The 25,337-nt window shown below is 42.9% G+C and overlaps 1 protein-coding gene across 1 annotated transcript in view; it reads left to right on the top strand.

Moving 5' to 3' along the window:
* LOC126963361 (10 kDa heat shock protein, mitochondrial) overlaps nt 1–25,337 on the top strand; it is a 328,484-nt gene that overhangs the window by 88,834 nt on the left and 214,313 nt on the right. The window lies entirely within an intron of this gene.

The following is a 25,337-nucleotide window of genomic DNA, read 5'->3' as shown; positions in this document are numbered from 1 at the left end:
CCTGACCTACATGGTGAAACCCCGTCTCTACTAAAAATCCAAAAATTAGCCGGGTGTGGTGGCTCATTCCTGTACTCTCAGCTACTTGGGAGGCTGAGGCAGGAGACTCACTTGAACCTGGGAGGCAGAGGTTGCAGTGAGCTAAAATCACGCCATTGCACTTCAGCCTGGGGGACAAGAGTGAAACTCCATCTCAAAAATAAAAAATAAAATAAAAATAATTAAAGTTTTTCTGGTGTTTTTTTTTTCTTTTCTTTCTTTTTTTCTTTCTTTCTTTCTTTTTTTTTTTTTTTTTTTTCCAGACACAGTCTTATTCTATCGCCCAGGCTGGAGTGCAGTGGCACGATCTCGGCTCACTGCAAGATCCGCCTCCCAGGTTCAAGCAATTCTTCTGCCTCAGCCTCCTGAGGAGCTGAGATTACAGGTACATGTCACCACGCCAGGCTAATTTTTGTATTTTTAGTAGAGATGGGGTTTTGCGTGTTGGCTGGGCTGGTCTCAAACTCCTGACCTTAAGTGATCCACCCACCTCAGCCTCCCAAAGTGCTGAGATTACAGGTGTGAGCCACCACACCCGGCGAATTTTTTCATATTAAGAGTTTCAAGCGGGACATGGTGGCTCCCACCTGTAATCCCAGCACTTTGGGAGGCCAGGGGAGGATTTCTTGAGCCCAGGAGTTCAAGACCAGGTTGGGCAACATGGCAAAATCCTCTCTCTACAAAATAAATAAATAAATAAATTAGCCAGGCACAGTGGCACGCACCTGTAGTCCAAGCCACTGGGGAGGCTGAGGTGAGGCATAAAAATAAATATGCATTCATTCACTGTAAGAAAAGTAACAGGTATTAGCCGGGCATTGTGGCGGGCGCCTGTAGTCCCAGCTACTCGGCAGGAGAATGGAGTGAACCCGGGAGGCAGAGGTTGCGGTGAGTGGAGATTGCACCACTGCACACCAGCCTGGGCGATAGATAGAGACTCTGTCTCGAAAAATAAATAAATAAATAAATAAATAAATAAATAAATAAATAAATAAGAAAAGTAACAGACAAGGCAAGGGTTAAAAAGAAAAGAACAAGTTTTAAGTTTTTCTCTGCCTAGCAAGCTCACTTCAAGGACAATTATAAGATAATGCTGTCCAGAAAACCAAGGCCAAGGGAATGGGCTCCAGACAACACCCCCCTCCAGAGCAAGATTGAAGGAAAAAAAAAAAGAAGAAAAAGATAAATTATTTTACTGTTACTCCTTTCCCTGGTTTCTTAAGCATGATTATGTTTTACAAAAGTCTGTATTTAGCCACTTCTTGTTTTTCTTTTGACGCAGCTACAAGGTCACCTGCTATGCAATGCCACAAGTTATGCTAAGTCAACAGTTGTGCTGTAGATTACGTGACCTGTCACTGTATGATTAATTGCTTTTGTTTGGCTTTTGTAAGTTTGCTTATAAAAACCCTGCTCAGTCTTTGTTCAATGCTCAGCTTTTTGGATGTGAATCCACTGAGCCGGTGCGTACCTAAAATAAACAATCCTCCTGTTCTCCATATCGGTCTCTCTGGTCCTCAGTTTCCTGCAACAGAGGAAGGGGGATTGCTTGAGCCCAGGATGTTGAGGCTGCAGTGAGCTATGATCATGTCACTGTGCTGCAGCTTAAGTGACCAAAAAAAAAAAAAAAAAAAAGGAGGGGCGGGATTTTCAAATTGACAAAGTAACATGCAGAAAATGCATGCATCCTTAGAGCAGTTAGCTTGGATACCACTGAAAAGGCACATCGGCCCAAAGAATGAAGTATCCAATGGAGGCAGAGATTTAGGGTTGCCTTTTCCACTGTGGGAACCGATAGCTCCACCCCATGCCCATCCCTGCCACTGACTGCTCCTTGGACTATGGCCATCTGCTCCAATACCTAAAACATAAACTCCTTCCTCTAGCACAGACTGGGCCCTCTGTTCATGACCACGCAGTCATGAGAACCTGTTCAGCCTCACTTAGCATCTTGAGGTGGAGCAGAGCCATCCATCAGACCTGTGGGGACCACAAGGGTGCTTCATTAGATTCTGCTGCCCCCAGCAACCCTCTAAGACAACCCAGGTGAGATTGCAAAGACACCAGGCCCTGGAGCCACAGGCCCACCTGCCTGCCTTAAAGAATAGAGATGAGTATGTATAACGCATTCATGGTACAGCAATGGGCAAGGCTATGCCCTCAGCTCTTACAACCCTCTTTCCTTCCCATCCGCCTTAGGACTATGGGGGAGGAATGCAGACAAGGTTGAAAGGGACAGTCTTCTCCATCCTCCTCCTTCCTTTTGCCTTCTCCTCCCCTTTGGGAGCATTTCTGTGCACACCAGCTTTTGCCTTTACTGTGTAAAGTGAAAACAGCAACTGAGCAAGGGAAATGGGGCCCCAGGCAGAGATGAGGTCCTCCCGTGGGGTAAGGGGAGAGAAGTCCCCGGTAACCCTGGGAAGGGAAGGGGAGTTCCTAAAATCACTCAGCTGTGGCTGTTGTTTATCTTGAAAGCTGGGTGTAAACTGGGCCTGTGTATGAACCAAGACCATCTGTTCTCATGTGCAGAAAACTAAAATGTAGGTCTCTCGAAGGGCCTAAAAAGCACTATTCTGTATGCTAAGTGTTAAGAATTGTATTACTTAGTGTTGTGGCTTCCCCAAATTTGAGGTTCTTGAGCGGCACTTTAAAAACGGAAACTATTGGTCTGTGCTCCTCTGTTCCGCCTCCCAAATGGAAACTCCTTGTGCAGCGTTTCTTGGTCATGGCCTTCCGAAATGACCACAAGGCATAGGACTGCTGGCACCCAGGAACTGTGCAAGGTTCTGTCCTCATGCACATGCAGTAGCTTTCACTTGCCACCCTTTTTTTTTTTTTTTTTTTTTTTGAGAGAGAGTCTTGCTCTGTCATCCAGGCTGGAGTGCAGTGGTGTGATCTCAGCTCACTGCAACCTCTGCCCCACAAGGTTCAAGCCATTCTCCTGCCTCAGCCTCCCGATTACCTGAGATTACAGGCATGTGCCACCACACCTGGCTAATTTTTTGTATTTTTAGTAGAGATGGGGTTTCACCATGTTGGCCAGGTTGGTCTCGAACTCCTGTCCTCAAGTGATCCACCTGCCTCGGCCTCCCAAAGTGCTGGGATTACAGGCATGAGCCACAGCACCCTGCCTCACTTGCTAAACTTTTAAAGGGGGAGAAAGACTCAGCAATCATGCTCCCTCCAACTCCGTGTCTCTCTAAACTGCCTAGGGCTAAATGCTAAAGTGTAGCCCCAGTTGAGTTGGTGGAGATTTCCCATATGCCGTCTTAAGTGCCTCCTCTCACTCCTTTACATATTAACCTCACAGTCCTCTCTCCCCCCAGTACAATGCAGGGCCTGAAAATACTGCACAGCGAAGGCTCTGCCTGTGATGGGAGGGAACTGCTGTCAACATATTGTTTGGGCAGGGGGAGGAACTAGTTAAAAAAATATATGTACAATCTGATCCCCATCCTGTACATGCAAGTGTAAATGCATAAACAAAGAAAAAAAGGGCTGGGCATGGTGGCTCACCCTGTAATCCCACAGTTTGAGAGGCTGAGCTGGGAAAATCACCTGAGCCCAGGAGACCAGCCTGGGCAGCATAGTACTACAAGCAATTGCCAACAAATTCAATTTCTTTAGTGTGGGGGAGGGGATATTGCTTGCCTTTCTTAATTAAATCTGTGGATTAAAGCCCATCAGAACTTTTTTCCTTTTTAAAACAATATTTTAAATAGTTATTTATTTTTTTTAAAGACAGGGGTCTCACTATATTGGCTAGACTGGTCTGGAACTCCCAGCCTCTTTTTTTAGAGACCCCATCTCTAAAAAAAAGATTTTTTTTTTTTTAATTAGCCCATGTGGTGGGGGTCCCTGTAGTCCCATATAATCAAGAGGTTGAGGTGAGAGGATCGATTGAGCCCAGGAGGTCAAGACTGCAGCAAGCTGTGATCAGGCCACTGTACTCCAGCTTGGGTGACAGAGCAGGACCCTATCTTAAAAAACAAACAAACAAACAAATAAACAAAAAACATGCGTGACCAGGTGCAGTGGCTCATGCCTTCATGCCTGTAATCCCAGCACTTTGGGAGACTAAGGCGGGCAGATCACTTGAGGTCAGGAGTTCAAGACCAGCCTGACCAACACGGTGAAAACCTGTCTCTACTAAAAATATAAAAATTAGCTTGGTGTGGGGGCGCATGCCTGTAATCCCAGCTGCTTGGGAGGCTGAGGCAGGAGAGTTGCTTGAACCTGGGAGGCAGAGGTTGTAGTGAGCCAAGATTATACCACTGCACTCCAGTCTGGGTGACAGAATTTTTTTTTTGACACATCTCAAAAAAAAAAAAAATGAATGAAAGAGAACTAGAATATTATACTCTTCAAAAATAATTTGTCTTTTTGAAATGGTGTTTTTCCCATGCAACGGTTTGGGAAGTGGATTTAAAAGGATGTGGCATTCTTATCTTCATGTGAGACTTTGTTTTAAGCTGAGTTAAACACATTTTGTTCCTTGGCTTTTCCTTTCTTAGTCCCTTTTTGTGCTGCTATAACAAAGTACCTGAGACTAGGTAATTTATAATGAGGAGAATATATAAAGAACAGTTCTAGAGGCAGGGAAGTACAAGATCAGGGCACTGGTAGGTGGGGCATATTTGGTTGTCTGGTGAGGGCTGCTCTCCCCTTCCATGATGGTGCCTTGTTGCATGATGGAATGTCAAAGGACAATGGAGCCACTGCTCCCTGAAGCCTCTTTTATAAGGGCTTTAATCCCATTCCCAAAGAAAGAGCCCTCTTGGCTTAATCACCTCTTAAAGATGCCACCTCTTAATCCTGTTGTCAGAAGCTTTTGAACCAGAGCGATCCATCTTGAATACAGCTGGGTAAAATAATGCTGAGACCTACTGGGCTGCATTCACAGGTTAGGCATTCTAAGTTCCAGGATGAGATAGGAGGTCGGCACAAGATATGGGTCACAAAGACCTTGCTGATAAAATAGGTTGCAATAAAGAAGCCGGCCAAAATCCACCAAAACCAAGATGGTGACAAAAGTGACCTCTAGTCATCCTCACCGCTTATTATATGCAAATTACAATGCATTCACATGTTAAGAGACCCTCCCACGAGCACCGTGACAGTTTACAGATGCCATGGCAATGGCAGGAAGTTACCCTATATGGTCTAAAAGGCAGAGGAACCCTCAGTTATGGAATTGCCCACCCCTTTCCCCGAAAACTCATGAATAATCCACCCTTTGTTACCATATAATCAAGAAATAACTATAAGTATCCTTAGTAGAGCCCCTGCCCTGCCTATGGAGTAGCCATTCTTTATTCCTTTACTTTTTTTTTTTTTTTTTTGAGACAGAGTCTCATCCTCCAGGCTGAGGTTCAGTGACACGATCTCGATTCACTGCAACCTCTGCCTCCCAGGTTCAAGCGATTCTCCTGCTTCAGCCTCCAGAGTAACTGGGATTACAGGCGTGCATCATCATGCCAAGCTAATTTTTGTATTTTTAGTAGAGACAGGTTTCACCTTGTTGGCCAGGCTGGTCTTGAACTCCTGACCTCAGGTGATCCGTCCACCTCGGCCTCCCAAAGTGCTGGGATTACAGACGTGAACCACCGCGACTGCCCCTTTTCTTAATAAACTTGCTTTCGCTTTACTCTATGAACTTGCCCCAAACTCATTCTTACATGAGATCCAAGAACCCTCTTTTGGGGTCTGGACTGGGACCTCTTTCCAGCAACACTATCACATTGGCAACACCTGAATCTTGGAGGGGACATATCCAAGCCATAGCAGTTATACTGCAGTACTAAAAGCAATTGCTAACAAATTCAATTTCTTTAGTGTGGGCAGGGGAGATTGCTTGCCTTTCTTAATTAAATCTATGGATTAATGCCCATCAGAACTTTTTTCCTTTTTAAAACAATATTTTAAATATTTATTTATTTTTTTAAAGACAGGGGTCTCACTATATTGGCTAGGCTGGTCTGGAACTCCCAGCCTCTGGCAGTCCTCCTGCTTGGCCTCCCAAAATACTGAGATTTCAGGCATAAGCCACCCCGCACCCAGCCCAGAAGGATTTTTTCCTTAATACTTAGATGCTTTGATTGATCAATTTCATAATAATGAAGCATCATCATACACTCTGACGGTGTTAGAGATGCTATTAAGTCCGGACATGGTGGCTCACGTCTGTAATCCCAGCACTTTGGGAGGCCAAGGTGAGCGGATCCCCTGAGGTCAAGAGTTTGAGGCCAGCCTGGCTAACATGGTGAAACCCCGTCTCTACTAAAAATACGAAAGTTAGCCGTGTGTGGTGGCGGGCGCCTGTAATCCCAGCTACTCAGGAGGCGGAGGCAAGAGAATAGCTTGAACCCAGAAGGCAGAGGTTATAGTGAACCGAGATTGCATCATTGCACTTCAGCCTGGTCAACAAGAGCGAGACTCCATCTAAAAAATAAATAAATAAATAAAATTTTTTGGAAAACCATTAATAGCAGCTGCATTTTGAGCATGTACTATGTTCCCGGGACTCTGCTAAGCCCTGTAAATGGATTATCTCCTTTGACTGTCACGACAGTCCTGAGGTGGGTCCTATTCTCTCCACTTACCCGTAGGATTTACGTGAGTTTAAAGAGGTTAAGTGTCCAGGGAAACCCGATTCTAATCCATGTCTGACTGACTCTGAACTCAAATAAACAACTTCCTGCATCTACAGGCAGGGGCTCTGCCTCCTGCAGCAAAGGCAACTCTGTATGCAGCTGGTGTTTGTTGCTGCCCATTGGAGGATAACAGGGTTGCCATGCACCGGTTGTGAAATGCCTCAGCCTGCTCTCCCAGCCCAGCTTCTTTTCCTACGCAGGCTGCAGGCTGAAGACGTCAATGAATTTCAGGCAGTTTGCAGATCTAATGTTTTCATCTTTGATCTCTAACTCAGGGAAGGGGCTGTCAAGGAATTTCAGCTATTTCCTGGGACTAAGGATGTGAGGGAGGGCTGAGCTCAGGACACCTTCGAAATAGAACACTAGTTTTGCTTACCCTTAAAGTAGTCCTGCCTTAATTTCTCCAGGTTTGCAGGAACACAGAGACATGCTGCCTCCTCTCACCCAGAGATGCTGAGGAAGTTCTGGATGGGACAATAGGAGGTGGGAGGAGGTATTGCTGGGGCTTCAGGCCTGTTTCTACAGTATTCCCAAGAATGCTTGAGGGAGACGGAGGCATCTCCCCATTTGCCCAGCCAGCTCTAGCACAAATCCCAGTCTTCAGGCCAACACTTTCCCTACAACAATGGTTCCCTGCCCAGAGACTCCTAAAGGCAGTGGCCTGCTGCAATCCCTTGTTAAGGCCTTAACCAAAGCCAGCATTAAACTTTTCAGGGATCTGTGAGAACGAGTTGTTAAACATAGCCATTATCAAAAATGAAATTCCTGGCTGGGTGCACTTTGGGAGGCCAAGGCGGGTGGATCACTTGAGCTCAGGAGTTTGAGACCAGCCTGGGCAACATGGTGAAAGCCCATCTTTAGAAAAAATACAAAAATTAGCCAGGCGTGGTGGTTCATGCCTGTGGTCCCAGCTACTTGGAAGGCTAAGGTAAAAGGATCGCTTAAGCCCAGGAGGCAGAGGTTGCAGTAAGCTGAGATCGCACCACTGCACTCCAGCATGGGCAACATAGTGAGAACCCGTCTCAAAAATAAATAAAATAAAATTTAAAAATTCCAAGAAAGTAAAGTATATATTAAAGACAAAGATAATAAATACAAAAACTCACCACTTCTGATAATTGTGATACATTTGTCCCTTCTTGAGGCTCTCCGGGTTACTGAGGTCTATCATATCTGTGTGGTGGAAACACTGCATAATGATGTACCTCTCTTTCCAACATTACATTCTGTGGCCTCACATTGGTAACTTGAAATACGTCGTGGTGGGAGAATTTACATCACAGAGACCAGCAAATACTACACATCAGGGCAGGGCTTTCAGAAAGCTGATTCTTAAATATTTACTAGCACACCACTGCCAATGGGCAGAGTTTGTATTTTCTGGTACTTCTGACCTACTTTAGGTTTTCTAATATTTATTTATTTATTTAAGACAAGGCCTCACTCTGTCACCCAGACTGGAGTGCAGTGGTGATCACAGCTCACTGCAGCCTCAAACTCCTGGGCTTAAGCAATCCACCGTCTTCAACCTCCCGAACAGCTAGGACTACTGGCATGTACCACCATGCCCCGCTAATGTTTGGTTTTTTTTTTTTTTTACAGTTGTTTTTTTAGAGAAGAGGATCTCACTCCATTGCCCAGTCTTGTCTCAAATTCCTGGCCTCAAGTGATCCTCCTGTCTCCCAAAATGTGGCTTTTTTTTTAGACAGAAGAAAAGGCGTGATCTCGGCTCACAGCAACCTCCGCCTTCTGGGTTCAAGCAATTCTCCTGCCTCAGCCTCCCAAGTAGCTGGAATTACAGGAGCCCGCCACCACATCCAGCTAATGTTTGTTTATTTATTTATTTATTTTATTTTATTTTATTTTTTGAGACAGAGTCTTGCTCTGTCACCCAGGCTGGAGTGTAGTGGCACAATCTTGGCTCACTGCAACCTCTGCCTCCTGGGTTCAAGCAATTCTCCTGCCTCAGCATCCCAAGTAGCTGGGATTACAGGCTCCCACTGCCATGCCCGGCTAATTTTTGTTTTTTTTTTTTCTAGTAGAGATGGGGTTTCACCATGTTGGCCAGGCTGATCTCGAACTCCTGACCTCGTGATCCACCCACCTCAGCCTCACAAAGTGCTGGGATTACAGGCATGAGCCACCTCGCCTGGTTAATTTTTGTATTTTCAGTAGGGACGGAGTTTCACCATGTTGGCCAGGCTGGTCTCCTATTCCTGACCTCGGGTGATCCACCCGCCTTGTCCTCCAGAAGTGCTGGGATTACAGGCGTGAGCCACCGTGCCCAGCCGCCTAGCCCTTTTCTAATGTATAATACCACATCTGTCTATCTTACTTCTATCTGAGTAGCAAAATCACAGGCAATAAATGGTGACTGTGGCCTCAATTCGTTAGTCGAGGCGTTACTGTAGCTCCATCCTTATTCCAACAACATAATCAAGGGAAGAGGAGATTATCTGTCACCTGTCCTGAGGGGCAGGCTGTCGCCTTATGATAGCCCTTCATGGGCATGGCCAGCCTGTCACGGGGGGCAGTGAAGGGGACACATTCACTCAGAATCTTAACTCCATGCTGATGATGGCTTGGTTTTAGGATCAGTGATTCCCATTTGCCTCATAAGTATCACCTAGGAAATTCTCATTCAGTAGGGGTAGGCTTAGGCCCCTCAAATCTGAACTTCAGAAAGCAAGAGGGGAATGTTCCTGGGAAATACTCACCAAGTGAAAAGAACACTTTTTAAATTCAAATCTTTGCTTCCCCATTTTCTGTCCATGTGACCTTAGGCAAGTCACTTAAACTCGGAGAGCTTTGGTTTCTTTATTATATAACACAAAAAAGAAAAGTTATCTCGTTTTCATTTTACTTTTCATAATATCAAAACCTCTTAACCTACAGCTCTGACCATAGGAGAAAAGTGAAATCGTGTATTGCATGTATTTATACTGTACTAAAATGCTTTTGAAAAGCATACTTATTTACTCAGTTAATATCCCTGATGCAGTGACCCTGAAAGTTGCTGTTACAAGGCTTGTTTTGTATTTGAGGAATCTGAAATTTGGAGATTAGTAACTTGTCCAAGATCACTCAGATAATACACATGGCCAAAATTCTAACTCAAATATATTGCCTTCAAAATTATATAGCCATTGGATTATTATATTCTTGGACTTAGCAGGTGCTGAGTCACCCACTCATTCAAGAGACACTTACGCATATCGGTGGACTCCAGGGATTGCTATAGGTACTGGAGATACAGCCCACATTACTCATGGGCTGCTGTCACCCATGAAGCCACTGGCCAGCCCTCCTCACTTCTGCATGCAGCCCTGAGTTGACACTAGGTTGCCTCCCACATCCTTGTTTGCTTGAAACCCACCACCATAAGTGGTTCTAGCTGAGTAAACTGCTGCCCAGTCGGATCCCCCAGTTTTATCCATCAGATCCAAGATTCACAGAGCAAAGGCTGGTGCAGAGACCTCCTGGCAGAAGGAGGTACTGGAATATTGACATGTATCTTCTCTGCTCTAGTTAGTTACATTTGAGGAAACTTCAGATGCTCCCCATCCTGATGCACAGATTAGAGCTCTAACTGCTCTTAGAAGAACAGCAAATTAGAGAGCGTACCAAGAGTTTATACTTGTTAAAAGCTTAAATCTGATTTCAAAACAATTCCTGTTTACTAAAGACTTGCTAGAAAATAGGGATAATGAAATTTACCCACCAATCCCGACACTCAGATCAACGATAATTGCCGTCAACATTTTAGTGAACATAGTTCTGATTTTGTAAAGCACAGATATTAAGATTTTATAACGTTTATCTCTGGTATCTGCTTCTAAAATCAGCTTTGCAAGTGAGAAGAAAAGAATAACCACTACATCATTTAAAAGAGAATTCTGCTACTTCATCCGTTCATTCAACAAATACTTGAGTGTGTAGCATATGCCAGCCACAGTTACAGGTGCTGGGGAGCAGCAGTGCACAAAACTCGATGGCCTTTGTGGAGTCTAGAGTTTAGTCAGGGAGAGAAAGAGAGAGACACTGGACAAATAAATAAACACACATAAGTGCACAATTTATGACACGTTTCAAGAAGGAAATGAACAAAGTGAAGGAAGTGAACGGGATGGGGAGACATACTTTTGGACTAGAACTTACTTAGGTCAGGGAGAATATTTCTGAGACTGTGACACTCACATAAACATAATGCTCTAGATTATAGCAACCTGGTATAAGTCAAAAGTCACTGTGGGTGAATAAACATTTGTCACTTAAGTCCATGTTTCAATTTTCTTATTAATTGATATGGATAGATCTTGCCACTGCATTTCAGCCTGGGCAACAGAGCAAGACTTGGTCTCAAGAAAAAAGGAAAAGAAAAGAATATTGTAAAGAAATGTTGCTTTACATAGTCCCCATAAATACGCCATAATCAAATATAATCAATTACACAGTATTTGAACCTGTTTTAGTCCCTGGTGGAAAGTCTGAGGTAAAAGAAAAAAACATGAGCTTTAGTGTTATATAACATCCAGATGCCAATTTTTTTCTTTTTTGGCCTGATACTAGCTGTTGATTTAGAAAAGCTATTTAATCCCTTTGAGCTTTACTTTCCTTGATTATGGGAAAAAAATAAAAGGCATAAATAGAGTGAAAAAAATTAACCTCCTTGATGCTGGAGAAATAGAGTAGCGCTGGGTGGTGGTTGGATTTTTCTTTCAACTCAATAGGGCTCTGTTAGTAGCAGAAACCCCACATGGAGGTTTCTCCAGTTCCTGGAGAAACCTGGGTAACCGACTCAGCAGGTTGAAGCCTTATCACTGTGGTTTTTCTTTTTAAGATATGGAAACTTCCGGTTTCCTTTTGTGCCTCTTTTATTTCACTTACTTTATTGCATCACGAGCTATGTGGTAGTGGTTTCACTTTTACCATGTGAACTGGATTATCCCACTGCAAATCTCCCTTGAGTTCTTGGAAAAATATCTAGCATTGATAAGAAACAGGAAAATTTTAAGAAAATACCCAACTAAGGAACTATTGAATGTTTGACAGAGTTTGCAGAGACTTTAGGGAGATCTTAACAGGCTCTTTTTTTTTTTGTTTTGAGACAGGGTCTCCCTCTGTCACCGAGGCTGGAGTGTAGTGGCATGACCTCGGGTCACTGCAACCTCTGGCTCCAGGGTTCAAGCGATTCTCCCACCTCAGCCTCCTGAGTAGCTGGAATTACCGGTGTGTGCACCACAGCCTGGCTAATTCTTGTATTTTTAGTAGAGACAGGGTTTCACCATATTGGTCAGGCTGATCTCAAACTCCCTACCTCAGGTGATCTGCCAGCCTTGGTCTCCCAAAGTGCTGGGATTACAGGTGTGAGTCACCTCCCTGGGCAACAGTTTCTTCTTTCTTCCTTCCTTTCCTTTCCTTTCCTTTTTCTTTTTTTTTTTTTTTTTTTTTTTTTTTTTTTTTTTTTTTTGAGATGGAGTTTAGCTCTGTCACCCAGGCTGGAGTGCAGTGACGTGATCTCAGCTCACTGCAACCTGCACCTCCTGGGTTCAAGCAATTCTCCTGCTTCAGGCTCCCGAGTGGCTGGGATTACAGGCACCCGCCACCACGCCCCACTATTTTTTTTTTTTTTTAGTAGAGATGGGGTTTCACCACGTTGAACAGGTTGGTCTTGGGCTCCTGACCTCTAGTGATCTGCCTGCCTCGGCCTCCCAAAGTGCTGGGATTACAGGTGTGAGCCACTGTGCTGCCCCGCTAACAGTTTCTTTAGAAAGGTCAGTTTAAAGGCCTGTTTTTGTGTCTCAGGGAATTACACGGAGTGTTTGTTTTTTAATACACTGGGACAAAGAAGAGCAAGCCTAGTATTGAATGTCCTGAGCCTTATAGCTATGCAGCTGCCCAGGCGGGCTTTTCTTTTCCTAACCCAGCTGGATTGCCATAGACCAAGGAGAAGTCTCTTGACCCAGGAAGAAAACATGGGTTCTATCCCCAGGAGTGGAGTCAGAGTATTTCCCAGATGCTGGTCCCCATCCAACTAGAGGCCGTTTCCTCTGCCTTGCAACCACTGGCAGGTACAGGCACTTCTGCCCACAAGACAATCTGGCAGCAGTAACACTTCCTAAGGGAGCCAGGGACAGACGGCTCTGACATGGTACAACAGCCTGCAGAGGAAAGAAACATGGGACAGCAATCTCTCTCCTCTATTGTCTCTTCCAATGACACTTTCTTTCTTCCTTTCTTATTTTGAAGAAAAGAAGACATGAGTTAGTATCAAATGTGGCAGGAATTGTGGGCCAGGCGCGGTGGCTCACTCCTGTAGTCCCAGCACTTTGAGAGGCCAAGAGGGGAGGATTGCTTGAGCCCAGGAGTTCAAGACCAGCCTGGGCAACATAGGGAGACGCTGTATCTACAAAAATAAATAAATAAATAAATAAATAAATAAATAAATAAATAAATAAAATTAGCTGGGCACGGTGGCGCCCACCTGTAGTGCCAACTACTCTGGAGGCTGAGATGAGGGGATCGCTTAAGCCTGGGAGTTCCAGACTGCCCTGCACTCCAGCCTGGGCAACAGAGCCAGACCCCATCTCAAAAAAACAAAACAAAATAAAACAAAAAAACAAAGAATAGAAATGAGTAATGCTGTACTTGTACAGGTGACTGTGCATCTGAACTCATGGAATTATTGCGGTCTAAGTTCATAGAACTCATTATTAAAGAGGGGATCACAGCTGAAAATCACATGTAAGTAAATTAACAAAACTCTCTGTAATCTAAGTCAAAAATTAATATGAAGCAAACATAGAAAAAAAACATTTGCTTGGTCTGCATGGAGAAAAGTGCTTAACTCTAGCAATAACTGGATTTGATGAGATGTTTTTCATGTGGTAAAACACTGGGCTATGTGTTGTGGCTCATACTTGTAATTTTAGCACATTGGGAGGCTGAGGCAGAAGGGTCCCTTGAGCCCAGGAGTTTGAGACCAGCCTGGGCAACATAGGTAGACCTTGTCTCTATAAAAATAAAATAATACATGAAATAAAATGAAAAAAGAAAACCACATCCTTATCAGAAAATTAAATACAAAGAGTGGGCGTGGTGGATCATGCCTATAATCCTAGCACTTTGGGAAGCTAAGACTGGAAGATCTCTTGAGCTCTAGAGTTTGATACCAGCCTGGGAAACATGGAGACAATCTGTCTCTACATAAACTACAAAAATTAGCCAGGCATGGAGGCTCGCTACTTGGGAGGCTGACAGGGGAGGATCCCTTGAACCCAGGAGTTCAAAGCTGCAGTGAGCTGTGTTCACCACCGCACTCCAGCCTGGGTGACAGAGTGAAACTCTGTTTCAAAAACAGAAAGAAAAGTAAAATAAAAAGGAAATCTAGAATTCCATGAATTGTGGGCACACATGTAGTGATGGTCTTCAGTAATGGTTCTCATGCTTTAGCTAAAACCATTTATAAATGCTAAACATTGTTTAAAAAAAAAATACAGATTCCTGAATCTCACTTCTAGATATTCTGATGAAGTAATTTTAAGGGTGCATCCCAGAAATCTATATTTTAGTAAGCTCACCGAATACTTCTAACTCACGAGTCAGTTCCCTGGACCAACTTTAGAAACTATAGTCTCCCAAAAACAGAAAGAAAACTTATTTGGGAATATACGAAGCCAAACTGCAAGAACATTAGTGTCAGATTCCAAAATCCAATGTTCCCACTTTAAAACATTTGCCCGTGGGCACTGGTACATGACTTTCAGTCTCACCGATCCTTCATCGTCTCCATAGCAACAATGGCTTAGAAAAGGAAATCACAGAGGAAATAAGAAAATTGTTAATGCTACTTCTTTTTTTTTTTTTTTTTTTTTGAGATGGAATCTCACTCTCTTGCCCAAGCTAGAGTGCAGTGGCATGATCTTGGTTCACTGCAACCTCCACCTCCTGGGTTTAAGTGACCTCGTGCCTCAGACTCCCAAGTAGCTGGGATTACAGGTGCACACCACCATACCCAGCTAATTTGTGTATTTTCAGTAGAGACAGAGTTTTGCCATGTTGGCCAGGCTGGTCTCAAACTCCTGGCCTCAAGTGATCCTCCTGCCTCAGCCTCCCAAAGTGCTGAGATTACAGACAGGTGTGAGCCACCACGCCTGGCCAAAATAATGAAGTGTTTCATAATGACGATGTCTTACACTATATAAAATATTCTATTAATACCTGTCTCCTAGGGTTTTCTGGATGTTAACTGAGCCAAGATACCTAAAATGCTTAGAATTATAAGTGGCTAATATTAACATTAATCACTTAATAAATGTAATATGTTAGCTGGGCATGATGGCATGTATGTAGTTCCAGCTACTCTGGAGGCTGTGGCAGGAGGATCACTTGAGTCCAAGAGTCTTAGGCCACAGTGACCTATGATTGTGCTTGTAAACAACCACTGCACTCCAGCCTGGGCATCATAGTAGACCCTGTCTCTAAAATAAATAAATATATATGTGTGTGTGTGTATATATGTATATATACATATATGTGATATATGTGTAAACATAGATCTCATATGTTACATACTATGTAATATGTGTTATATATAACATGCATGTTTACATATATTACACATAATGTTTATATATTGTTACATAAAATATATATCATATGTAACACATATAAATATGATATGACATATATAGCATATAAATATGATATATACATATTATATGTAACACATATAAATAGAGATCTATATTTACACATCTATTACATATAAATTACATTACATATAAATGTGTAGTATAATACATACATATAATACATATATAACATAATATAAAATATATGTAACATATGTATAAACAGAGATCTATATTTATAATCTAACAGTAGTCTAATCTGTGGATAGATTACAAATTAACTAGTCCCCTCCTCACATTGAAACTGTAGATTGCTTCTAACTTTCCTACATACACGGCATTAACTATTCTTGTATGTACCTTCATGTGCATCTCTAATTCAGATAGATTTCTAGTAATGGAATTACTAGATCAAAAAACCTGAACAAATTTAAGGGATGGACCTGTAATCATAATGATTAGAAAGTCAGTCAAATCTCTGTTGGAATCACCACTTATTCTATGACCTCGGTCATAGAACTTAATTTTCTCAATTTTCGTATCCATAAAATGGGGATAGTAACAACATTCACAGGCATATTGTGATGTAATTAGACACAACACAATACTGGCACACAGTATGTTCAAAGTGAATGTAAGCTATTTTTATGAGGACATTTGAAAGAGCAGGGCATTTCTTCATCCTAGCATTGGTGAGAAAGCACTGGACTATGGAAACCATCAGTTTTCAACAGTGACTCCATGTGGCCATAATAGAAATAGCAGTGGCAGAAAACGCATGTATTGTCAGAAATGACCAGATTTACCAGTTCTTTCTTCGGTGTTTGTTAACAGGACTGTCCATTTGCATGGCCAAAGCCTGTGCCTGAGATTCTTTTTTTTTTTTTTGACACAGAGTTTCGCTCTTGTTGCCCGGGCTGGAGTGCAATGGCGCGATCTCGGCTCGCTGCAATCGCCGCCTCCCAGGTTCAAGCGATTCTCCTGCCTCAGCCTCCTGAGTAGCTGGGATTACAGGCATGCGCCACCACACCTGGCTAATTTTGTATTTTTGGTGGAGACAGGGTTTCTCCATGTTGGTCAGGCTGGTCGCCAACCCCCAACCTCAGGTGATCCGCCCGCCTTGGCCTCCTAAAGTGCTGGAATTACAGGCGTGAACCACCGCGCCAGGCCATGAGATTCTTGAATAATCTGATACAGACAGAGTTCAGGAAAGAGACAATGGGCCCTGCCAATCTGTATATGAGGATCTGAGTGATTGCTTTAAACCTTTTTTTTTTTTTTTTTAAAAAGATGGAGTCTCTTTCTGTTGCCCAGGCTGGAGAGTGGTGTGATCTCAGCTCATTACAACCTCTGCCTCCTGTGTTCAAGAGATTCTCCTGCCTCAGCCTCCCAAGCAACTGGGATTACAGGCGTGCGCCACCACACCCGGCTAAGTTCTGTATTTTTAGTAGAGATGGGGTTTCACCATGTTGGCCAGGCTGTTCTTGAACTCCTGACCTCAGGTGATCCACCCGCCTCAGCCTTCCAAAGTGCCTGGATTACAGCGTGAGCACAGTGACCGGCCTATATCTTTTAATATATTGCATATATAATATATTACACATGTAATATATTGTGACACACACACACACACACGTGAAGCAGCTTGTATGATTTCTAAGGAAACAACATAAGAACAGTCTATCTCTCTGCATAATATAACCATGAGGAGTCACTTTGGCAATTTTATTTGTATCTTATATTTCCCAGCAAAATCTAAGAGTGAATCTTAGTCAATGGTTGAGATTGGCATGCTGATGTAGTTCATGAGATATAGCTCATGAAAGGGCTCCTGACTTGACCTGCTAGAGAAGTTAGGAGGCCCAGAATTTAGAAATACAACCAGAAGTGATTACATAACAAGCATGTTGAATACATTAAATAACTGGCTTGTCAGATGATGAATACACATTTCACTCATTTTAGTTCAGAAAACATGTCAATCTTAAGCAATTCCATGGTTTCTACAATCCACTCATAAATATTACATCAAAGAAAATATGATTTTAAAATAAGCTTTTGGCCGGGCATGGTGCCTTCTGCCTGTAATCCCAACACTTTGGGAGGCCGAGGCAGGTGGATCTCTTGAGGTCATGAGTTCCAGACCAGCCTGGCCAACACGGAGAAACCCTGTCTCTACTAAAAATACAAAAATTAGGAAGGCATGGTGGTGCACACCTGTAGTCCCAGGTATTTGGGAGGCTGAGGGACGAGAATCACTTGAACCCAGGGAGCAGGGGTTGCAGTGAGCCAAGATTGTGCCACTGCACTCCAGCCTGGGCAACGGAGGGTGACATCATCTCAAAAAAAAAAGAAAAAGAAAAGTATATTAAATTTCTTTCCTAATGATAGGTGGTAGGCTTCTAGTAGAGGGAGGACTAGAACCCAGTTCTTCTGATTCCCAGGCCAGTGCCTTTTACACTATGCCCTGAAGATCCCCTGATCTTTACTTAATACTTACAGATTATCCTTTCTCAAGATGCTAGGCTAAGCCACAAGGAACAGAACTATAAAATTTTCTCCTTGGACTTAAGCAATGAATAAATGAATGGAATTAACATAAACATATTTTTTGGCTTCTCTAATATATAAGTAGATCTTTCTGCATGTATTGGTCTAAAGTCAGTGAAGGAGGTTTGTGAGATTTCCTTTTAAGTGTGAACTGAATGGCTGTGTGAAGTCAACTGTTTGGTTACTAAGGGCAATTTATCCATAGGAGTTTCTCCTTATTTAGACAACGTAATGTTCGTGGAAGCTGATCATACAAATTGGATCATCCTTGTTATATCCAACTAACAGTCGAGAAGCAAGGGGTGAAAAAGCACTCAGGGTACCAAACATTGCTCCAAGAATGCAATTCTCTGCAAACCTGGTTGCTGTAACTGCCTGTTTTTCACATTGAAGGGCACCCGGTCTGTGTGCCCGAATTGCAATTTTTGCTTCCCAAATAAGACTTTTTAAATGTAGAAATTCATCTCTATGTTTTATTTGACTCTGACATGTTCGATCATTCACTGAACACTCAGGCATTTGACAAAGGAGATCAAGAAGTCCTGGCTGGGTGCGGTGGCTCATGCCTGTAGTCCCAGCACTGTGGGAGGCCGAGGATAGAGTTTGAGACCAACCTGACCAACATGGTGAAACCCCATCTCTACTAAAAATACAAAAATTAGCCGGGTGTGGTGGCACGCACCTGTAATCCCAGCTACTTGGGAGGCTGAGGCAGGAGAATTGCTTGAACCCAGGAGGCGGAGGTTGCAGTGAGCCAAGATCGAGCCATTGCACTCCAGCCTGAGTGACAAGAGCAAAAATCCATCTAAAAAAAAAGAAAAATAGAAGTCCCCAGCATTAGAGCTGTGCATCTCACATAAGAGCGAAGGAATCTCTGGCAGTCAGGGCTGGGGGAAGGCATGAGAGTGTAGGACTTTCAATTTTACTCAGCCAATTTGAAGAGAAATGTAAAGTAATTTAACTGTATAGTTAAGAAAAGTGTCATTGTTATACTGTAACAAACATAGAAATAATGGAGAAAATGCAAAATTTTCATGATTTTAAAAATAACACAGTTTCCCAGAATTTGCAAGATTGTGATAGTTCATGTGTTTCAAAACTGTCATGTAGTTGGGATGACAGGCATCCGCCACCACTCCTGGCTAATTTTTGTATTTTTTGTGGAGAGATGAGGTTTTGCCATGTTTCCCAGCCTGGTCTCAAACTCCTGGACTCAAGCAATTGACCTGCTTTGCCTCCCAAAGTGCTGGGATTATAGGCGTGAGCTACCGTACCTGGCCCAATATATTTACTTATTTATGTATTTAGCTTTTATTTTTATTTATTTATTTTGGGGACAGGGCCTCATTCTGTCATCCAGGCTGGAGTGCAGTGGCGCAATCTCAGCTCACTGCAACCTTCGCCTCCAGGGCTCAAGTGATTCTCCTGTCTCAGCCTCCCAAGTAGCTTAGACTACAGGTGTATGCCACCATACCTGTCTAATTTTTGTATTTTCAATAGAGATGGGATTTCAATCATGTTGACCAAGCTGGTCTCAAACTCTTGACCTCAAGTGATCTGCCTGCCTCAGCCTCCGAAAGTGTTGGAATTACAGGCGTGAGCCACTGTACCCGGCCCAATATATTTATGTATTTATTTATTTTTATTTTTGAGGCAGAGTCTTGCTTTGTTGCCCAGGCTGTAGTGCAGTGGCACGATCTCAGCTCACTGCAACATTTGTCTTCCGGGTTCAAGTGATTCTCCCGCCTCAGACCTTGAGTAGCTAGGATTACAGGCACAAGCCACGATGCCCAGCTAGTTTTTGTATTTTTAGTAGATACAGGGTTTCACTATGTTGGCCAGGCTGGTTTCAAACTCCTGACCTCAAGTGATCCACCCTCCTTCGCCTCCCAAAGTGCTGGGATTCCAGCTGTGAGCCACTGTGTCCAGCCTTATATTTATTTTTAATGGCAAAAATAATATATTGCTACATGCTTGTTTTAAAAATATTCATAATTCAGACTTATATGGAGTAAAAAATTTAAAGTCTTCCCATGCCACAAGTACTCTCTAGACAAGTACATCCCTCCTTAGAATAGGGAAGAGAGTTCTGTAACGGGTCTGTACGAAAGTTTATATAGTGAATCACTTATGTTTCAATTGTTTCCATTCTTCTGCCATCACAAAAAAAAAAAAATGCTGCAATGAACATCCTTCTACATATGCCACTGCATGCTTGTGAAAGTCTGTCTATAAGGTGAATTCCTAGAAATGGAAATGTTAGATAAAAGGCATGAATATGTATTTAAAATTTACATGGTTTAGAGGCTCACATCTGTAATCTCAGCACCTTGGAAGGCCGAGGTGGGAGGATTGCTCGAGCCCAGGAGTTCAAGACCAGCCTGGGCAACACAGGCGAAACCCCATCTTTACCAAAAATGCCAAAATTAGCCGAATATGGTGGCCTGTGCCTGTAGTCCCAGATACTCAGGCAGATGAGGTGGGAGGATCACTTGAGTCTGGGAGGCAGAGGTTGTAGTGAGCCGAGATTGTGCCACTGTACTTCAGCCTGGGGACAGAGCCAGATCCCATTTTTAAAAAAAACCTAGGCGGGCATGGTGGCAGGCACCTGTAATCCCAGCTACTTGGGAGGCTGAGGCAGGAGAATCGCTTGAACCCAGGAGGAGAAGGTTGCAGTGAGCCGAGATTGTGCCACTGAACTCCAGCCTGGGTGACAGAGCGAGACACTCTCAAAACAAACAAACAAACAAAAAACAAAATTTACAAGATTTTCGGTGGCTTCCTAGTATATCACATTAAAAATGGTCCCAAGTAGGCCATACACAGTGGCTCACACCTGTAATCCCAGCACTCTGGGAGGCCAAGGCAGGTGAATCACCTGAGGTCAGGAGTTCGAGACTAGCCTGGCCAACATGGTGAAACTCCATCTATACTAAAAATACGAAAATTAGCCAGGCATGGTGACGGGTGCCTGTGATACCAGCTGCTTGGGAGGCTGAGGCAGGAGAATTGCTTGAACCTGGGAGGCGGAGGTTGCATGTGCCAAGATCGCACCACTGCATTCCAGCCTGGGCGACACAGCAAGGCTCCGTCTCATAAAAATAAAAGAAAATTAAAATAAAAAATTTTTTGGTCCCAAGTAAAATAACTGTTGCAATAGTCTTCAGGGAATCATAACAAGTCAGCAGTTGAAACTGAACTTTAATTTTTGATTATAGACTACAACCCTGTTGAGTATGTGCCATACAAAAATGGACTCTTTTTAAAAAGAAGATGAGGGGAAGTCCTATGATGCTATGCCATCGGGTGGAATTTCCTTGGGCAAATATTTTACTATTATGATGAACTGTGAGTGATTCATTTAACAAATATACCACCTGCCTAATCATCCCATTTAGGCCTTACATCAAGTCCATTTTCTCTACTTGGGAACTAGACTCCATCTCTTTCCAAGACTTACACAAAGACATAGCTCAGCAGCTTTCTCTTCTCTCTTCGATATCACTTATTTTCTATTTATCCTGGATCATTTTGATCAACATACAAACATGGTGTTTCCTCACACCCCATTTCTTTATTCACCTTTATAGTAAGATCCCTAAAATCATTTTCAGTGCTCTGTTTTAATTTCTCTCCTTTCATTTGTATTTGAATCTACTCCAGTAAGGCTTAAATGCCCATTTCTCCATCAAAAATGTTCTTATTAAGAACATCACACCCAGGAAATGACTCAGAGCAAGAGGACAGCTTCAATTCCCTATGATTTCATCTCCTACCTAGTCAATCAGCACCCCTGGCCCACTGGCTTCCCCCACCCAGCAAGTTGTCCTTAAAAACTCTGATCCCCAAATGCTTGGGGAGACTGATTTGAGTAATAATAAAACTTCAGTCTCCTACACAATAAAAACAAACAAACAAGCAAACAAAAAACAAAAAATCAGAGGCTGCTGGTGGTTGCTCATGCCTGTAATCCCAGCACTTCGGGAGGCTGAGGTGGGAAGATCACTTGAAGCCAGGAGTTGGAGACCAGCCTGGGCAACATGGTGAGACCCATCTCTACAAAAAATGTATTTATTTATTTATTTTAAAAAAGAACAACAGTGACTTCTATATTTCTTTTTTTAAAATAAATTTTATTGTGTATATTTAGGTTTACAACCTCAAATCCCACCACTTTGGGAGGCCGAGGCAGGTGGATCGCTTGAGGCCATGAGTTCTAGACCAGCCTGGCCAACATGGGGAAACCCTGACTCTACTAAGTCTGTATGTACTAGGATACATATAGACAGTGAAATGCTTACTATAGTGAAGCAAATTAACACATCTACCATCTCACAATTCCTTCTTTTGTGGCAAGAGCAGCTAAAATTTGCTTATTTAACAAAAGTCCCTAATTTTACTAACTGTAGTGCTTGCTGTACATTAGATCTCTAGTTTATCCTACATATCTGCTTGTTTGTATCTTTTTTTTTTTTTTTTTTTTTTCTTTTTGAGATGGAGTCTCTTTCTCTGTCACCCAGGCTGGAGTGCAGTGGTGCGATCTTGGCTTACTGCAACCTCCGCCTCCTGGTTTCAAGCTATTCTCCTGTCTCAGCCTCCCAAGTAACTGTGACTGCAGGCACGTGCCACCATGCCTGGCTAATTTCTTGTATTTTTTGTAGAGACAGGGTTTAACCATGTTGGCCAGGGTGGTCTCAAACTCCTGACTTCAAGTGATCCACCCACCTCAGCTTCCCAAATTTCTGGGATTACAGGCGTGAGCCACTGCCCCCGGCCTGCTTGTTTGTATCTTTTGACCTACATCTCCCCATTTCCTCCCCACCCCAATCTCTATATTTCTTGCACCAATTTCTCTATAGCACTTATCACTACTGACATACTATATATTTTACTTCGATTTGTTTATTGAATTTCTCTCTTCACTATAGGTTAAGCTCTATAAGAAGAAGGATTTTATTGGTTTTTTTTTTTCATCGTTGTATTCCCAGAATCTACAGCATTGCCAAGAGTAATAAATTTGTCATGGTTGTTGAGACACGGTCTCGCCCTGTTGCCCAGGCTGAAGCGCAGTTCCATGATCGTGTCTCACTGCAACCTCCACCTCTCTGGCTCAAGTGATTTTTCCTGCTTCAACTTCCCGAGTAGCTGGGAAAAGAAGCATGCACCATCATGCTGGGCTAATTTTTGTAGTTTTGGTAGAGACAGGGTTTCATCACCATGTTGCCCAGGCTGGTCTCGAACACCTGGGCTCAAGTGATCTATCTACCCAACGTGGCTTCCCAAAGTGCCTGGGTTACAGGCATGAGCCACCATGCCTGCCTGATAAATGAGTAATAGTTGTCCCATATATAGTTAAATGAATTAATTTATGCTTATATTCTGCTTGAGGAAAGACAGACAGCAAACAAACATGTAAAAATATATAGAATGTCATAGTAATGCATTCTATGGAAAAAGAGCAGTTAGGAGAATGGAGAACATCATGCCATGCTTACAGGTAAAAGGGTTGCTATTTTATAGAGTGATCAGAAAATGCTTCTCTAATAAGGCAACATTTGAACTGAGGCCTGAAGGAAGAAAGGCAGTAAGCCATACAGGAGAGTACATGTCCAGGAAGGGAATACAGTAAGCGCTAATATCCTGAGGTGGAAATTTTCTTGGATGTTTGAGAAATAGAAAGGAAATTAGTATAGCAAGAGCAAAGTAGTTGAGGCAGAGAGTTCCAGGAAATGTGCTAGAAAGGATGTAGGAAGCGTGTTCACATTTGGTTTTGCAAGCATTTAGCTTGTAAGCCTGGGTAACATGACAAAACCCCATCTCTAAAAAAAATTCAAAAATTAGCTGAGTGTGGTGGTGCACATCTGTAGCTCCAGCTACTCGGGAGGCTGGGGTGGGAGAATTGCATAAGCCCAGGAGCTGGAGGCTGCAGTGAGCCGAGATTACACCACTGCACTTCATCCTGGGTGACAGAGGGAAATACTGTTTCAAAAAAAAAAAAAAAGAAAGAAAGAAAAAAAAAGAAAGAAAAAGAAGAAAAAAAGAAAAGAATTTATCTTTTACTCAAGTGGGAAATAAGCCCCTGGAAGGTATAAAAAAGATGTGTGGCATGATCACAAAACTCTAGCCAGTGTGCTGAGACTAGAATATAAGAAGCATGGGATAGAGATGCAAACCAGTTAAGAAGTTACGACAGAAATATAAGTAAGCTGAATGCAGCAACATATGAAAAGGTGATATATCATGACCAATTGGGATTAATCCCAGGAAGGCAAGGTTGGTTTAACATCTGAAAATTAACCAATATAATACATTTTATTAACAGAATAACGGACAAAACCATATGATCATCTCAGTGTAAGCTGAACATATTGCCAAAATTTCATGATAAAAATTCTTAACAAACAGAAAAGAAGGAACTTCTTCAACCTGGAAAAGGGCATCTACAGATCACCCCAGCTAACATCATGTGTAATGGTGAAAGGCTGAATGCTTTTCTTTTAAGGTCAGGTACAATACAAGGAGCTGCATTCCAACCACTTCTATTCAGCATTGTACTAGAGGTGCTAGCCAAGGTAATTAGGCAAGAAAGTGAAACAAAAGTTCCCAGATTAAAAAAGAAAAAGTAAAATTATCTTCATTTGCAGATGACATGATCATTGTATTAGTCTGTTCTCATGCTGCTTATAAAAACATACCCAAGACTGGATAATTTATAAAGGAAAGATGTTTGACTCACAGTTCCCCATGGCTGGGGAGGCCTCACAATCATGGCAGAAGAGCAAGGAACGTTTCACATGGTGGCAGGCAAGAAGAGCATGAGAGCCAAGCCAGAGGGAAACCCCTTATGAAATCATCAGATCTTGAGAGACTTATTCACTACCAGGGGAACAGTATGGGGGAAACGCCCTTACGATTCAATTATCTCCCACTGTGTTCCTCCCACAACACATGGGAATTATGGGAGCTACAATTCAAGATGAAATTTGGGTGGAGACACAGTCAAACCACATCAATTTTTTTCTTCTTCTGTTTTTTTTTTTTTTTTTTTTGAGGCAGAGTCCCACTCTGTTATCTGGGCTGGAATGCAGTGGTGTGTGATCTCGGCTCACTGCAACTTCCGCCTTCTGGGTTCAAACGATTCTTCTGCCTCAGACTCCTGAGTAGCTGAAATTATAGGCACCTGCCACCATACCCAGCTAATTTTTGTTTTTTGGTTTGTTTGTTTGTTTTTTGAGACAGAGTCTTGCTCTGTCACCCAGGCTGGAGTGCAGGGGGGAATCTTGGCTCACTGCAAGCTCCACCTCCCAGGTTCAAGCCATTCTCCTGCCTCAGCCTCCTGAGTAGCTGGGACTACAGGTGCCCACCACCACGCTAATTTTTTGTATTTTTAGTAGAGACGGAGTTTGACGATGTTAGCCAGGATGGTCTTGATCTCCTGACCTCGTGATGCACCTGCCTTGGC

The sequence above is a fragment of the Macaca thibetana genome, chromosome 9 (assembly GCF_024542745.1).
Source record: "Macaca thibetana thibetana isolate TM-01 chromosome 9, ASM2454274v1, whole genome shotgun sequence".
Taxonomy (NCBI): Eukaryota; Metazoa; Chordata; class Mammalia; order Primates; family Cercopithecidae; genus Macaca; species Macaca thibetana.
Note: the sequence above shows the minus strand (reverse complement) of the source record. Positions and strands in the feature narration are given on the sequence as shown.